The 15147-nt window shown below is 49.7% G+C and overlaps 2 pseudogenes; both read left to right on the top strand.

Annotated features, from left to right (window-relative positions):
- Positions 1–15147, top strand: part of LOC128066593 (elongation factor 2-like) — a 320034-nt pseudogene that overhangs the window by 247896 nt on the left and 56991 nt on the right.
- LOC128066590 (elongation factor 2-like) lies at positions 5354–8144 on the top strand (annotated as a pseudogene).

Genomic DNA, 15147 nt, shown 5'->3' with positions numbered 1-15147 from the left:
CGCACCTCTAAGCATGGACCAGGGTCAGCAGTTTATACACCCTGGGAGCAGGTGAGAGGTGCACTGTGGGGCACTCCTAGACCTGCTAAAAGTCAGAACCTGCATCTTGACGACCTCAGGGGCTTCCGTGCACACCCCGGGACCCTGCACCGAGGCAGCCAGGCCGAGGCTTGGTCCCCACCAGACCACCTGCCCTGCTCAGCTCTCCAACCACACCCATCCATGGCTGTACTCGAGGGGTCCTGCGTGAGCTCCCCCCATTCCTGGGATAACTGCTTGTGTGTAAAGACTCAGCTTTGTAGCGGGGTGAATGGTGCCCTCCAAAAGAGACACCCACATCCCAACTCCCCATATTTGCCAGGGGGCCTTTATTCGTAAATCGGGTCATTGCAGAGGAAATCAAGTTAGATAAGGTTACAGTGGATTAGGTGGGCCTTATGCAGAATGATGGGTGTCTTTATAAGAAGAGGAGAGACACACAGAGAGGAGGAGGCCATGTGAGGAGGAAGCCGAGGCTGAGGGGATGTGGCCACAAACCCAGGAACACCTGGAGCCCCAGAAACTGGAAGAGCTGGGAGTGACGCTCCTCCAGAGCCCAGGTCGGGGGGCCTGGTCCTGCTGACCCTTGACTTTAGACTTCTGGCCCCCAGAACTGGGAGATTGTCGATTAGTATTGTTTTAAGCCTCCCCACCACCCCAGTTTATGGTCGTCGGTATCAGAAGCCCCACCTGGGACACTCAATGTTCTGTGTCCCTAAGATCCACCAATCGACCGCTACCTCAGCCAGGCCAGTCTTCCCCCGGTCATCACGGGATGTCTTCTCAACAATAAACCTCCTGACTCGGGAGAAAGGCTCACGCTGCACACAGGGGCCCCATCTGTGTGGGGCTCAAAGCCCATGTTGCCTCAGAGCGGCTCAGCCTCACACACCTGCTGGCCCAGGGGGAGCAAAGGGGGTCACACACCTCTGAGCCCCTGTGCCCTCCACACCCCGCCCAGTCATAACTGCAGACGACCGGGCCAGCAGACATTTCAGGAGGGCAGACTTGCTTATCTGCCCCCACTGCTCTTGCTTCCCTGTCCTTTTGCATCCCCCCACCCCTGCTTCTGGGCTTCCCTTGGGCCTCCCTTGGAGCTCAGCGGGTAAAGAATCTGCCTGCGATGCAGGAGACCTGGGTTCGGTCTCCTGGGAAAGGCTACCCAGTCCAGTGTTCTGGCCTGGAGAATTTCATCGACTGTATAGCCCGTGGGGTCGCCAAGAGTTAGACATGACTGAGCGACTTTCATTTCCTTCATCCTTGCTCCTGGTCCAGCCTGTCCAGCTGGCCCTCATGTTTGGGCCCGGGGGACACTGGTGACATCTGGGGACATTTTCAGTTGCATTTATGAATGCTGCAAGATATTAAATGCCAACAACACCAAGGCTGAGAAATCCCACTTTAAGACTCTTCATCTTTTGGAGGTCATTGTTTGAGTATCCAATGGAGTCTATGGATTTCTTTCTCCCTGGGGAAGCATGCAGAAGCCCCAATTTTGTTTCACAGTGGGCAAGGTAGTGTGACTGGGCTCTCTCCGAGGCTATTTTGTTCCCCAAACCTTCTCACTTCTTGTAATCAGAGCACACCCGGGAATGAGTCTTCCCTGACATCTCTCCACTACTCAGGTTGGTGTGGACCCGCACACACCCTGCACGCTGCCTGTGCCCAGTGGCCGCTGAATAGACTCTGGTCTCGAGCAGGGGCAGGTAACAGAATTCCTGGGGACTGATTCATCTCAGGGGAAAGCTGAGGGTTGCAGGGGCCATGGAAAAGTCGGTAATGATCTGAAGATACCACGGGAAGATGGCTCATGCTCAGCTCCAGCTTTTTGAAATCTTGAACCATTTAGTTTATGCCAATAACAGTTTCACCTAAAAAGGGCCCAATCAGAGACTTCCCTGGTGGTCCAGCGGTTAACACTCTGCCTTCCAATGCAGGGACAGTGGGTTCAGTCCCTGGTTGGGGAACTAAGATCACCGCATGCCTCGAGGTGTGGCCCCCAAATTTTGTTTAAAAAAGCCCACTCAACTGCTGAAAAACTTTTAAGGCTATAGAACCAAATTATCACTGATGTTTGGGGTCACTGTGACCTTGTGATTTGTATTAATAATAAGAAATACATTTTTGGTCTTTGCCCCCGGTCCTGGCACAGAGCTCCTAAAACTCTGGCAATTACCGAAGTGGGGAGAGCAGTCAAGGTGTCTCTTGTTAGGTGAATGACGTGGCTTTTCGGAGAGTGCCTCCTTTCCAAAGGGGGGGCGCTGCTTGCCAGGGCAACTAAGCACATGGTTAAGGATTGGAATTTCCTGTCCCTCCTCTGCCCCACTCCTCCCCTGACCATGTCTGGGAAAGCCAAAAGGGCTTCTGGTTGAAGCAATCACCAACAGCCACTGATTTAATCAATTGTGCTTGTGTGATGACTCCTCCATAAAAATCCCCAAACAGGGTCTGGACAGCTTCTGGGTTGAGGAACACATGCAGATTTGGGGAAAGTGAGGCTCAGAGAGGGTGAAGTTCCATGCCTCCCCCACACACACCCTGTCCTATGTATCCCCCTCCATCTGCTGTTCCTGAGTTTATTACCTTTTACAATAAGGCTGTGATCTACTAGGCAACATGTTTCTCTGAGTTCCGTGACCACTCCAAAAATTAATAGAACCCAAAGTCATTAGAACCTCGGAACGGGTAGCCAGCGGGTCAGAGCGCAGGTGACAATCTGGGCTTGCAAATGATGGCTGGAGTCGGGGGAGAGTCTTGTAGGGCTGGGCCTTTAACCTGTGGGGTCTGGAACTACCCCCAGATAGGCAGGGTCCACACTGAGTTAGGTTGCAGGACCCCCAGCTGCTGTCACAGAAGTGCTGGGTGATGCCGGGGAAACAACACATGCATGTTGGAACTGGAAGAAGCCTCGTCACTTACTAGTAGAACTCGATCTTTCCTGGTGGCCATAACCAATGTCTTTATGCCTGATGTTTATTTCAAAGTCAGAAGATTTAAAGAAGATATGTGTGGTGAAGGATTTAACTGGACTTGGAAAGGCTCTTCTTTCTCCTTTGTGAGCGTGGCCATTCCATTATCATATGAGCAATAATGATACATGACTGAATATTCACATCACCAGTGAGAACTTCCCGAGTGCCAGACTCTAAGTGAAGTACTTTAGAATAACCCAGTGATGTAATGAGTTGTTTCCCAGACGGTTCAGCAGAAAAGAACCCACCAGCCAGTGTAGATTGTGAAATGCAGGAGACCTGGGTTCAGTCCCTGGGTGGGGAAGATCCCCTGGAGGTGGAAATGGCAATCCATTTCCGTATTCTTGCCTGAAAAATTCCACGGATAGAGGATCTTGGGTGCTACAGGCCACAGGGCTGCAAAGAGTTGGACACGAATGAGCACCTGAACATGCACACAGTCGTGCAAATACTGCTGGTTTCTCTGTTTGACAAATGGTGAGACATCATTGCTGTTGTTGTTCAGTCATCCGATTTTGTCTGATTCTCTCTGACCCCATGGACTATACACTCCAAGGAATTGTCTAGGCCAGAATACTGGAGTGGGTAGTGTTTCCCTTCTCCAGGGGATTTTTCTGATTCCCCGCATATTGTAAGAGTCAACTTGAGAATTCTTGTTTTTTATTTCATTTCAAATAGCCTTTGCGTATCTGAAAGGACAGTGTAGGTACTTTCGAGATGTATTCTGCAAAACAAAGCCCTTTTGGCAAATGTGGTCATGATCTCCAGGTCGGCATTGCTGTGGTAAGTGTCACATCTCAGCCAGAAGCCAGATCCTAAGCCCTTCCTCTGGCAGAAACAAATTCACAAAATAAGCCAAGCAAGGGAGCTGGAAAAACAAACCACACCAACAATCAGAAACTCATCCCTCATGAGACAAAGCTAGAGAAAAAGCCAACATCCGTGTGGCCCCAAAACCCTCTTGGCAACGAATGTCCAGTAAGGAAGAGACGAAACATATCAAGTTCTAAGGAGAGGCAATGCCCATGGCCAGTGTGGTTTAGCAACGGCCTGACTGCTCAGATGTAGACACACACCAATGTAAACCCTCTGCAGACGGCAGTGATGGTCATCACCATAGTAAGTGTTTAGTCTGGTGACAACCTGCCCTGGGCACCACATAAGGGAGCAGACCTGATTCTCTTCCTCTGCCCCCACACCATTCACTCATGAAGGCAGCTCAGGTGCTATCGAGCCCTGCCTGCCTGTCTGGCTCGTCCATGAGCTGTGACCACCTCCAGGGAAGGACTCCACCTTCTCTTCTCTCTGCACCATGAACCTGCACACAGGGGGCCTTCACAACCTCAGGAGACTCACCCCACCCACACTATAGCCAGAACCCTCCCCAGGCATTAAAACAGCTGTGGAGTCACTTTGGCCTAAGCCCTGGTTACGGATCCCTGCAACCTACTACAGCCTCTACAGCGTGAATAATCAGGTCCTTTATACACAGATTCCTGGCTGTGAGATTCGAGCTTTGGATTCATTGTCAGCTCTGTCCCTCCCGTGGCAGCCAGGTGGGCCGCGATGCAGACAAAGGAGCTCATGAGCTGAGTATCAAGGGAGGCATTGAAAGGACAGCGATGGAGGCAACCTGTTGCAAACTGAGGGAGGGTCCCTACGTGTCTCAGAAAAGGCCTCTGGTGTGCAGGTGTGGAGGAGGGCTCCCACGGTGCAAAGGAAAGAGAGGTACTCAGGGGCAAAGGCTCATAGCCTCTCCTGTAGCAGCTCCACTTGGTAGCTCGTGAACAGTGGACAGCCAATGTGGTCACATGAGTGTGACTCTTATTCCCTCACAAAGCAAGAGAAAGGGGGCAGGGTATGGGAGAACCCGGAGGGTGTGGTGGGGCGGATGAAGGGAGGTGTCCTTCCTCTCTTCAGTGCAAATTGCTTTTGTGAGTCTCAGAGCTTCCAGACGGCAGTTACCAAGTCAGGTCCCCACAGTATCCAGTGTGGGCTGGGTGCCTTAGCCCCTGTCACATGGACAAGCCACACCATATGGCTTCCCTGGGTTCTAACAGCAGGATCTGGGGAGTTTGTCTAGGTGCACACTTCCTTGCTATAGCTGTGTCACCTGTTACCCGCTTCTCTGAGCCCCAGTTTTGTCCTCTAGAAAAAAGACATCGATTGCTACCTTAGCAGGTTGCTACCTTAATCCTGTGAAGACTAATTAGGGGAATGCTACAATTAATAGCTGGCCTTAAGAGATATCAATGAATAGCTGGCCTTAAGAGATACTGGGCTGCTCGGCGCGACCCAGCTCGCTCGGATCTGCTTGGGAGAATCCACCGCCATCTGCCACCATGGTGAACTTCACAGTAGACCAGATCCGGGCCATCATGGACAAGAAGACCAACGTCCGGAACATGTCTGTCATCGCCCACGTGGACCATGGCAAGTCCACTCTGACAGACTCCCTGGTGTGTAAGGCGGGTATCATCGCCTCTGCCCGGGCTGGGGAGACCCGCTTCACTGACACCCGGAAGGACGAGCAGGAGCGTTGCATCACCGTCAAGTCAACGGCCATCTCCCTTTTCTACGAGCTTTCAGAGAACGACTTGAATTTCGTCAAGCAGAGCAAGGATGGCTCTGGCTTCCTCATCAACCTCATTGATTCCCCTGGGCACGTCGACTTTTCCTCAGAGGTGACAGCCGCACTCCGTGTCACTGACGGTGCCTTGGTGGTGGTGGACTGTGTGTCTGGTGTGTGTGTGCAGACAGAGACGGTGCTGCGCCAGGCCATCGCTGAGCACATCAAGCCAGTGCTGATGATGAACAAGATGGACCGGGCCCTGCTTGAGCTGCAGCTGGAGCCTGAGGAGCTCTACCAAACCTTCCAGCGTATCGTGGAGAATGTCAACGTCATTATCTCTACCTACGGCGAGGGCGAGAGCGGCCCCATGGGCAACACCAGGATTGACCCCGTCCTTGGTACTGTTGGCTTTGGATCTGGTCTCCATGGTTGGGCCTTTACCCTGAAGCAGTTTGCAGAGATGTATGTGGCCAAGTTTGCCGCCAAGGGCGAGGGACAGCTAGGGCCTGCTGAGCGGGCCAAGAAGGTGGAGGACATGATGAAAAAGCTGTGGGGAGACCGGTGCTTTGATCCAGCCACTAGCAAGTTCAGCAAGTCAGCCAATAGCCCTGATGGCAAGAAGCTGCCACGGACGTTCTGCCAGCTCATCCTGGACCCAGTCTTCAAGGTGTTTGATGCAGTCATGAACTTCAAGAAAGAGGAGACGGCAAAACTAATTGAAAAACTGGACATCAAGTTGGACAGTGAAGATAAGGACAAGGAGGGCAAACCACTTCTGAAGGCTGTGATGCGCCGCTGGCTGCCTGCTGGGGACGCCCTGCTGCAGATGATCACCATCCACCTGCCTTCCCCTGTGACAGCCCAGAAGTACCGCTGTGAGCTCCTGTATGAGGGTCCCCCAGACGATGAGGCAGCCATGGGCATTAAAAGCTGTGATCCCAAAGGCCCTCTCATGATGGACATTTCCAAAATGGTGCCGACCTCTGACAAAGGTCGGTTCTACGCCTTCGGCCGGGTCTTCTCAGGGCTTGTGTCTACTGGCCTGAAGGTCCGCATCATGGGACCCAACTATACTCCTGGGAAGAAGGAGGACCTGTACCTGAAGCCGATCCAGAGGACAATCCTGATGATGGGCCGTTACGTGGAGCCCATCGAGGATCTGCCTTGTGGCAACACTGTGGGTCTGGTGGGCGTGGACCAGTTCCTGGTGAAGACTGGCACCATCACCACCTTCGAGCATGCCCACAACATGCGGGTGATGAAGTTCAGCATGAGCCCTGTTGTCAGGGTCGCTGTGGAGGCCAAGAACCCGGCCGACCTGCCTAAGCTGGTGGAAGGTCTGAAGCGGCTGACCAAGTCGGACCCCATGGTGCAGTGCATCATCGAGGAGTCCGGGGAGCACATTATCGCGGGGGCTGGGGAGCTGCACTTGGAGATCTGCCTCAAGGACCTGGAGGAGGATCCTGCTTGCATCCCCATCAAGAAATCTGACCCAGTTGTCTCGTACCGGGAGACTGTCAGTGAGGAGTCGAACGTGCTCTGCCTGTCCAAGTCCCCCAACAAGCACAATAGGCTTTACATGAAGGCGCGGCCCTTCCCTGATGGCCAGGCTGAGGACATCGACAAGGGCGAGGTGTCCGCACGCCAGGAGCTCAAGCAGCGGGCCCGCTACCTGGCTGAGAAGTACGAGTGGGACGTGGCTGAGGCCCGTAAGATCTGGTGCTTCGGCCCTGATGGCACGGGCCCCAACATCCTCACGGACATCACCAAGGGTGTACAGTACCTCAACGAAATCAAGGACAGTGTGGTGGCTGGCTTCCAGTGGGCCACCAAGGAGGGGGCGCTGTGCGAGGAGAATATGCGGGGCGTGCACTTTGACATCCATGATGTGACGCTTGCACGCTGATGCCATCCACCGTGGGGGTGGCCAGATCATCCCCACAGCTTGGCACTGCCTGTATGCCAGTGTGCTGACTGCCCAGCCCCGGCTCATGGAGCCCATCTATCTTGTGGAGATCCAGTGTCCGGAACAAGTGGTTGGTGGTATCTACGGTGTCCTGAACAGAAAGCGGGACCACGTCTTTGAGGAGACCCAGGTGGCCGGCACTCCCATGTTTGTTGTGAAGGCCTACCTCCCTGTCAATGAGTCCTTTGGCTTCACCAAAGGACTGACCTCAGGCTGACCTGAGGTCCAACACGGGTGGCCAGGCCTTCCCCCAGTGTGTGTTCGACCACTGGCAGATCCTGCCCGGTGACCCCTTTGACAACACCAGCCGCCCCAGTCAGGTGGTGGCGGAGACACGCAAGCGCAAAGGCCTGAAGGAAGGGATCCCAGCCTTGGACAACTTCCTGGACAAGTTGTAGGCGGCCTCTGCTTAGCCTGCCACTGGGTGGGACTTGGCGCGGCCCCTGCGCCCAGGGACAAGTGACCACAGCAACAAGCCCCCACATTCTCCACAACACCTCGAGGCTGTCCAGACCCAGTAATGCTCTGCCTGACAGGTTTCTGGGGCCCACTTCGTGCCATCACTCAACATGAACACTTGATGCTGTTTCTTTCGATATTTCTTTCCAGATTTTAGGGGCAACAAGTGCCCTCGGAGCAGGGACTTATCTGGCCGGTGGGAATGCGGGAGGGGATGGGACAACCAATACTTTTTTGTTGAGAGGGAAACTTAATGTCAAAAAGTTAAAAATAAACGCATTAAGAGGTTTATTTGGGTAAATGGCCCCTAGTGGATTTTCCTCCAGAAGGGGCAAGAAACAAGCGGGTAGATGTTCTCTTTGGACAGAAGCTAGAAGGCAGGAAACCCCGCCTGCACAGTGTCACTGAGCACCTCCAGCTGTATTAGTGCCATTGGAATAATAAACTCAACATGGTGGGAAAAAAAAAAAAGAAAAAAAGAGAGAGATACTGGGCTTCCCTGATAGCTCAGCTGGTAAAGAATCCTCTTGCCATGCAGGAGTCCCAGGTCTGATTCCTGGGTTGGGAATCCTGATCCACTGCAGAAGGGACAGGCTACCCACTCCAGTAGTCATGGGCTTCTCTTGCGGCTCAGCTGGTAAAGAATCTGCCTGCAATGCAGGAGACCTGGGTTCAATCCCTGGACTGGGAAGGTCCCCTGGAGAAGGGAAAGGCTACCCACTCCAGTATTCTGGCCTGGAGAATTCCATGAACTGTATAGCCTATGGGGTCGCAAGAATCATACACGAATGAGGGACTTTCACTTCATTTTCAAGAGATACGACCTGAATCCAGATTAAACTGGCGTCTCCAAGTGTCATCTGGCATTTCTTCCCTGAAGCCAGCCAAAACCCACACAGCTGCATTTCCAGGGTCTCCACTTAGCCAGCTGGACAGAAAACCCAACATGGTTCAAACAAGCTGACAGGCAAGCAGGAGAGGACTCACAGGCAGACCGCTTCCCTCCGGTTTCAGGTGGAGCTCCGGGACCACAGCAGGAACCGGCGCTCTCAACCCCTGGGCTCAGCAACGGCCTCATTCTCAGGCCAGCAGCTCTGCCCTCATGGGCTCAGGAAGGTCACCAACTGCCCCAGGCTGACCTCACGCCCCTCCCACTGCTGGAGCCTGACCTCACCCAGCCCCACCCCTTCTGGCAGAAGGCGAGCTCCTCTTCCCTTGCTTCCAGCGAGAGGCCCGGCCCTGGGCCCCGATTGGTCACCGCACCAGTCCTGAGCCAATCACGGTGGCCAGGAGGGATAGAACACACCGATCGGCCAGGTTCAGGTCATGTGACCATACTCTCCAGGACACGGGTGAGTTGCTCCCCCTGTGTCAGCGGTGGAGACAGTGCGATGCCCAAGAGCAGGGCTGAGAGTCCAGTCACTGTGTCCGTGTGCTCAGTGTCCTGGGACGTGCCTGCGCATCCTCTCTACACACCACTTTGTCCTCTGCAGGCAAAATATTCATGACACACCTCTTTCCTTCCCAAGCGCTGTTTCACGCACCCACATTCAAGGGAGCAGGGCCTTCTGTTTGAAGATAGGTTATGAGATCCTCTCTTGACCTCTGGGCTTGGTACTTGTATCATGTTAGAATAATTTATTCGGTCTAAAAACCCCCACAAGCACCACCACATGCAGCTTTGCGTATTCAGGATTCTTAGCTGTTCTGAGTTGAGGGCATGGCCCACGGGCCTCCCAAAGGGAATGAATTTTGTCCAAGGAAGCACCTGAGAGGCTGAATCACTGAATCACTTTGCTATACACCTTAAACAAACTAATTATTGTAAATTAACAATACCTGAACTTAAAAGATATTCCTTCATCCAAAATTGTTCGAAATTCTGTAAAGTTTTTCTTTCAGTCGTTGGTTCTTCAGTTCAATTCAGTTCAGTTCATTTCAGTTCGTTTCAGTTCAGTCGCTCAGTCTTGTCCAACTCTGCGACCCCATGAACTGCAGCACGCCAGGCCTCCCTGTCCATCACCATCTCCCGGAGTTCACTCAAACTCACATCCATCTAGTCGGTGATGCCATCCAGCCATCTCATCCTCCGTCGTCCCCTTCTCCTCCTGCCCCCAATCCCTCCCAGTATAAGGGTCTTTTCCAAAGAATCAACTCTTTGCATGAGGTGGCCAAAATACTGGAGCTTCAGCTTTAGCATCATTCCTTCCAAAGAACACCCAGGGCTGATCTCCTTTGGAATGGGCTAGTTGGATCTCCTTGCAGTCCAAGGGACTCTCAAGAGTCTTCTCCAACACCACAGTTCAAAAGCATCAATTCTTCAGTGCTCAGCTTTCTTTACAGTCCAACTCTCTCACCCATACATGACTACTGGAAAAACAATAGCCTTGACTAGACCGACCTTTATGGCTAAGTAATGTCTCTGCTTTTGAATATGATATCTACGTTGCTCATAAATTTTCTTCCAGGGAGTAAGCGTCTTTTAATTTCATGGCTGCAGTCAACATCTGCAGTGATTTTGGAACCCGAAAAATTAAGTCTGAAACTGTTTCCCCATCTATTTCCCATGAAGTGATGGGACAAGATGCCATGATCTTTGTTTTCTGAATGTTGAGCTTTAAGCCAACTTTTTCACTCTCCTCTTTCACTTTCATCAAGAGGCTTTCTAGTTCCTCTTCACTTTCTGCCATAAGGGTGGTGTCCTCTGCATATCTGAGGTTATGATATTTCTCCCAGCAATCTTGATTCCAGCTTGTGCTTCTTCCAGCCCAGCGTTTCTCATGATGTACTCTGCATAGAAGTCAAATAAGCAGGGTGTCAATATACAGACTTGACGGTCTCCTTTTCCTATTTGGAACCAGTGTGTTGTCCCTGTCCAGTCTGTTGCTTCCTGACCTGCATATAAGTTTCTCAAGAGGCAGGTCAGGTGGTCTGGGATTCTCATCTCTTGAAGAATTTTCCATGGTTTATTCTGGTCCACACAGTCAAAGGCTTTGGCATAGTCAATAAAGCAGAAATAGATGGGTTATTTTGGAACTCTTCTTTTTTGAAGATTCAGCAGATGTTGGCAATTTGATCTCTGGTTCCTCTGCCTTTTCTAAAACCAACTTGAACATCTGGAAGTTCACGGTTCACGTAGTGCTGACGCCTGGCTTGGAGAATTTTGAGCATTGCTTAAGTTGTGTGTGAGATGAGTGCAATTGTGTGGTAGTTTGAGCATTCTTTTCCTTGCCTTTCTTTGGGACTGGAATGAAAACTAACCTTTTCCAGTCCTGTGGCCACTGCTGAGTTTTCCAAATTTGCTGGCAACTTGAGTGCAGCACTTTCACAGCATTGTCTTTCAGGATTTGAGATAGCTCAACTGGAATTCCATCGCCTCCACTAGCTTTGTTCATAATGATGCTTTCTAAGGCCCACTTGACTTCATTCCAGGATGTTTGGCTCTAGGTGAGTGATCACACCATCGTGATTATCTTGGTCGTGAAGCTCTTTTTTGTACACTTCTTCTGTGTATTCCTGCCACCTCTTCTTAATATCTTCTGCTTCCGTTAGGTCCATACCATTTCTGTCGTTTTTCGAGCCCATCTTTGCATGAAATATTCCCTTGGTGTCTCTAATTTTTTTGAAGAGATCTCTAGTCTTTCCCATTCTGTTGTTTTCCTCTATTTCTTTGCATTGATCACTGAGGAAGACTTTCTTATCTCTTTTTGCTATTCTTTGGAACTCTGCATTCAGATGATTATATCTTTCCTTTTCTCCTTTGCTTTTCACTCCTCTTCTTTTCACAGCTATTTCTAAGTCCTCCCCAGACAGCCATTTTGCTTTTTTGCACTTCTTTTCCATGGGGATGGTCTTGAGCCCTGTCTCCTGTACAATGTCACGAACCTCAGTCCAGAGTTCATCAGGCACTCTATCTATCAGATCTAGTCCCTTAAATCTATTTGGTTGTTAGTATGTTTCTAATTGGTTTGGTGGTGTTTTGTGAGGTAGGGATCCAACTTACTTTCCCATATGGATACCAAATTGCCCCAATGGGATGATTCTTTTGTCCTTTCTCCTGGAAATGTCCTTTCTGGGTTTGCATATTAAAAAGCTTTTTTAAAAATGCCAAGTATCAAGCGCTTCAGGTCTTTTCTAATTTGTAGAGCTCCCCAGAGGCATGTTTCCATTTCTGTGTCTTTTCTTTGCATTTCACCATTGCCATTTTCTGGTATACACAAGTACCCTCAGAGGGTTCTCTGTAGTGAATCGTGTATGTTTCTGTGAGAACAGAGGATGTGAGCATGGAGGAGGGTCTGAGTCCATAGTGACCATGTGACCATGCTCAACAACCCCAATATTAAGTCTGGCTGAGACCTCCTAAGGCAAGGTCTGTGTTTCGTCCTCTCGGTGTCTGGATATGCAGAACGATGTCGGTGGATTGGGACTTGGATCTCTGGGTCCAGCAGTGTAGAGATATATCCATAGCCTGCTTTTCCATTATATTTTCCTCCTGTAGGCTCTGCTGAGCTGGTGTGGAGATATTTCTGCTAAAAGCTTGAGAGGTCGTCAGTCTTTCTGCTTCTCATCCCCTGCCTCGCCTGTACTTCTGTCATTTTTTAAAAATTTAGCTAGTTTTCAATGTTGTCCGTCCTTGTGTCATTCTGACCCTCAGGCCCCTGTGGTTTAATAGACCTCCAGCTCCCAAGAGCTCTTTGCCTGGTGGAGACATGGAGAACTCAGGGAGCAACACTACATCACACTGGAGCCTGGACCAGAGAGAAGGTTCTTGCCAGGAAGGCTCCATCCCTGCTGTGGGGGGTTCGGAGTTATCACTTCTGATTGTGCATGGCCCTCAGTGCAGGCCCCACTCTGAGATCTGGAAAGGAGGTGGCTTCCCTCATTGACACAGAACTAGTATTTGTTTGTCCTCGTCCTTGTCCAGTCCCGTTCCGCTCCCAGGCTCTACCCTTGACCCTCGCCCACAGGATCAGGAGAGCCCAGTTCTAGAGGAGTTTCATACAAGGAGAGGCTCCTGGAGACACTCCAACCCCTCGGCCTAAATAAGCATTTCCTTGGAGTTTCACAGCCCTGGGAGGAGACACTGGTTTTGTGTTCACTTTACAGTTGAATATGTTGAGCCTCAGATCATTGTGTGATTTGCCCTGGGTCACTCTGCAGGTCAGTGGGTGAGCTGGGATTTGAACCCAGACTCTAGGTCTTGGAGCCCGTGACTGTACAGGTATTTCTGCCCCTCAGTTAAATTTATTTCAGGGTTTGTTTTTTTTGTTTGTTTTTTTTTTTTGTTGTTTGGATGCATTTGTATATGGGACTGTTCTGTTCTCTTTCTGATGGTTCATATCTTGCTATGTTGCTGAGTTTATTAGTTTTAATAGTTGTTACTTGGTGGAGTTTTTAAGGTTACATATAAATCCTGTTGTAATCGAATAGTGACAGTGTAACTTCATCTGTTCTGATGGGGATGCCTTTAATTTCCTTTTCTTGCCTAGTTACTCTGGGAAGGACACTTCCACTGCTATGATGAGCAAGGTAGGTGAGATTGGACATCCTTGTTCTTTCCTGATCTTTCAGGAAAACCTCTGGTGGCTCAGATGGTAAAGCATCTGCCTACAGTGTGGGAGACCCAGGTTGGATCCCTGGGCTGGGAAGATCCCCTGGAGAAGGAAATGGGAACCCACTCCAGTACGCTTGCCTGGAAAATCCCATAGACGGAGGAGCCTGGTAGGCTACAGTCCACGGAGTCGGCAAGAGTCGGGCACAACCGACAGACTTCACTGTCACTTTTTACCTCTTTACCACTGAGTTGGATGTTAGCCGTGGGCTTGTCTTATATACCCTTTAGTATGTTCCATGTACAGCCACTGTACTGAGAGATTGTATCCAAATTGATGTTACCCTTTGTCGAAAGCTTTTTCTGCAATTATTGAGAAGATCATGTGATTTTATTCTTAATTTTGCTCATATTGTGTATCACAGTGATTGATGTGCAGATCATAAATCATGCTTGCAGGCACAGAATAACTTACATTTGGTCACAGTGTATGATTCTTTTAATGTATTCATCAATTTGGTTTGCTAATATACTTTTAAGGATTTTTACATCCATGTGCAGCAGAGTCAGGGTTCTCTGGTGGTTCATATGGTAAAGAATCTGCCTGCAACCCAGGAGATCTAGGTTTGACCCCTAGGTCAGGAAGATCCCCTCGAGAAAGGAATGGCTACCCACTCCAATATTCTTGCCTGGAAAATTCTCTGGACAGAGGACCTGGTGGGCTACAGTCCATGGGTCACAAATAACTGGACATGACTGAACGATTCACACTTACAAGACTACTTCTTGACATTCTTAATATCTAAATTTAAGATTTTCTCTCAGTCAAAAATTACAGTCAAATACAAAATGTCAAAAGTCAAAGAGTCCTTAGAAATAAATGACAATAAGGTATAACAGATGAAAGCAAAAAGGACTCCACATAATTTACTTTTCATAAGAATTTTAGATCTTCAGAGGAATTCTCATTAAGCTGAATTAAAATGCAAGCTTTAGTTTAGAATGGAAACTTTTTTTGGTATTATGTTTCTATGTCGAGACTGAAATTTCATTATTTATGTATATGTATTAAGCAATACTGTGTGGATATTAAAATCATATTTTCAAAACCTTTAATGACATTTACAAGTACTTATAGTGGAAAAACAACTAGGAAGAGAAGATGATCCCATGTAGGTTTAATGACATTGCATATGTGTTGAATGATAGTTTTCAGACTGTATTTATTTATTTTTAATTGAAGAATAACTGCTTTACAATGCTTGGTTGGTTTTCCTCATACAACAACACAAGTAAGCCCTAAGTATATTATCCACTCTTTGGTGAGCCTGCCTCCCACTTCCCACCATCCCACCCTCTAGGTCGTCACAGAGCTCCCTGCTGGGCTCCCTATGTTATATAGCAACTTCCCACTAGCTAGCTAGTTTGCATATGGTAGTGGCTATGTTTCAATGCTACTCTCTCAATTTGTCCCCCCCTCTTCTCCAGCTGAGTTCACAAGTCCTTCCTCTACATCTGTGCATCTATTCAGTTCAGTTCAGTGGCTCAGTCGTGTCTGACTCTTTACAACCCCATGAACCCTAGCACA

Source organism: Budorcas taxicolor, chromosome 21, assembly GCF_023091745.1.
Source record: "Budorcas taxicolor isolate Tak-1 chromosome 21, Takin1.1, whole genome shotgun sequence".
NCBI classification, from domain to species: Eukaryota; Metazoa; Chordata; class Mammalia; order Artiodactyla; family Bovidae; genus Budorcas; species Budorcas taxicolor.
This window is presented reverse-complemented; position numbering and strand designations above follow the sequence as displayed.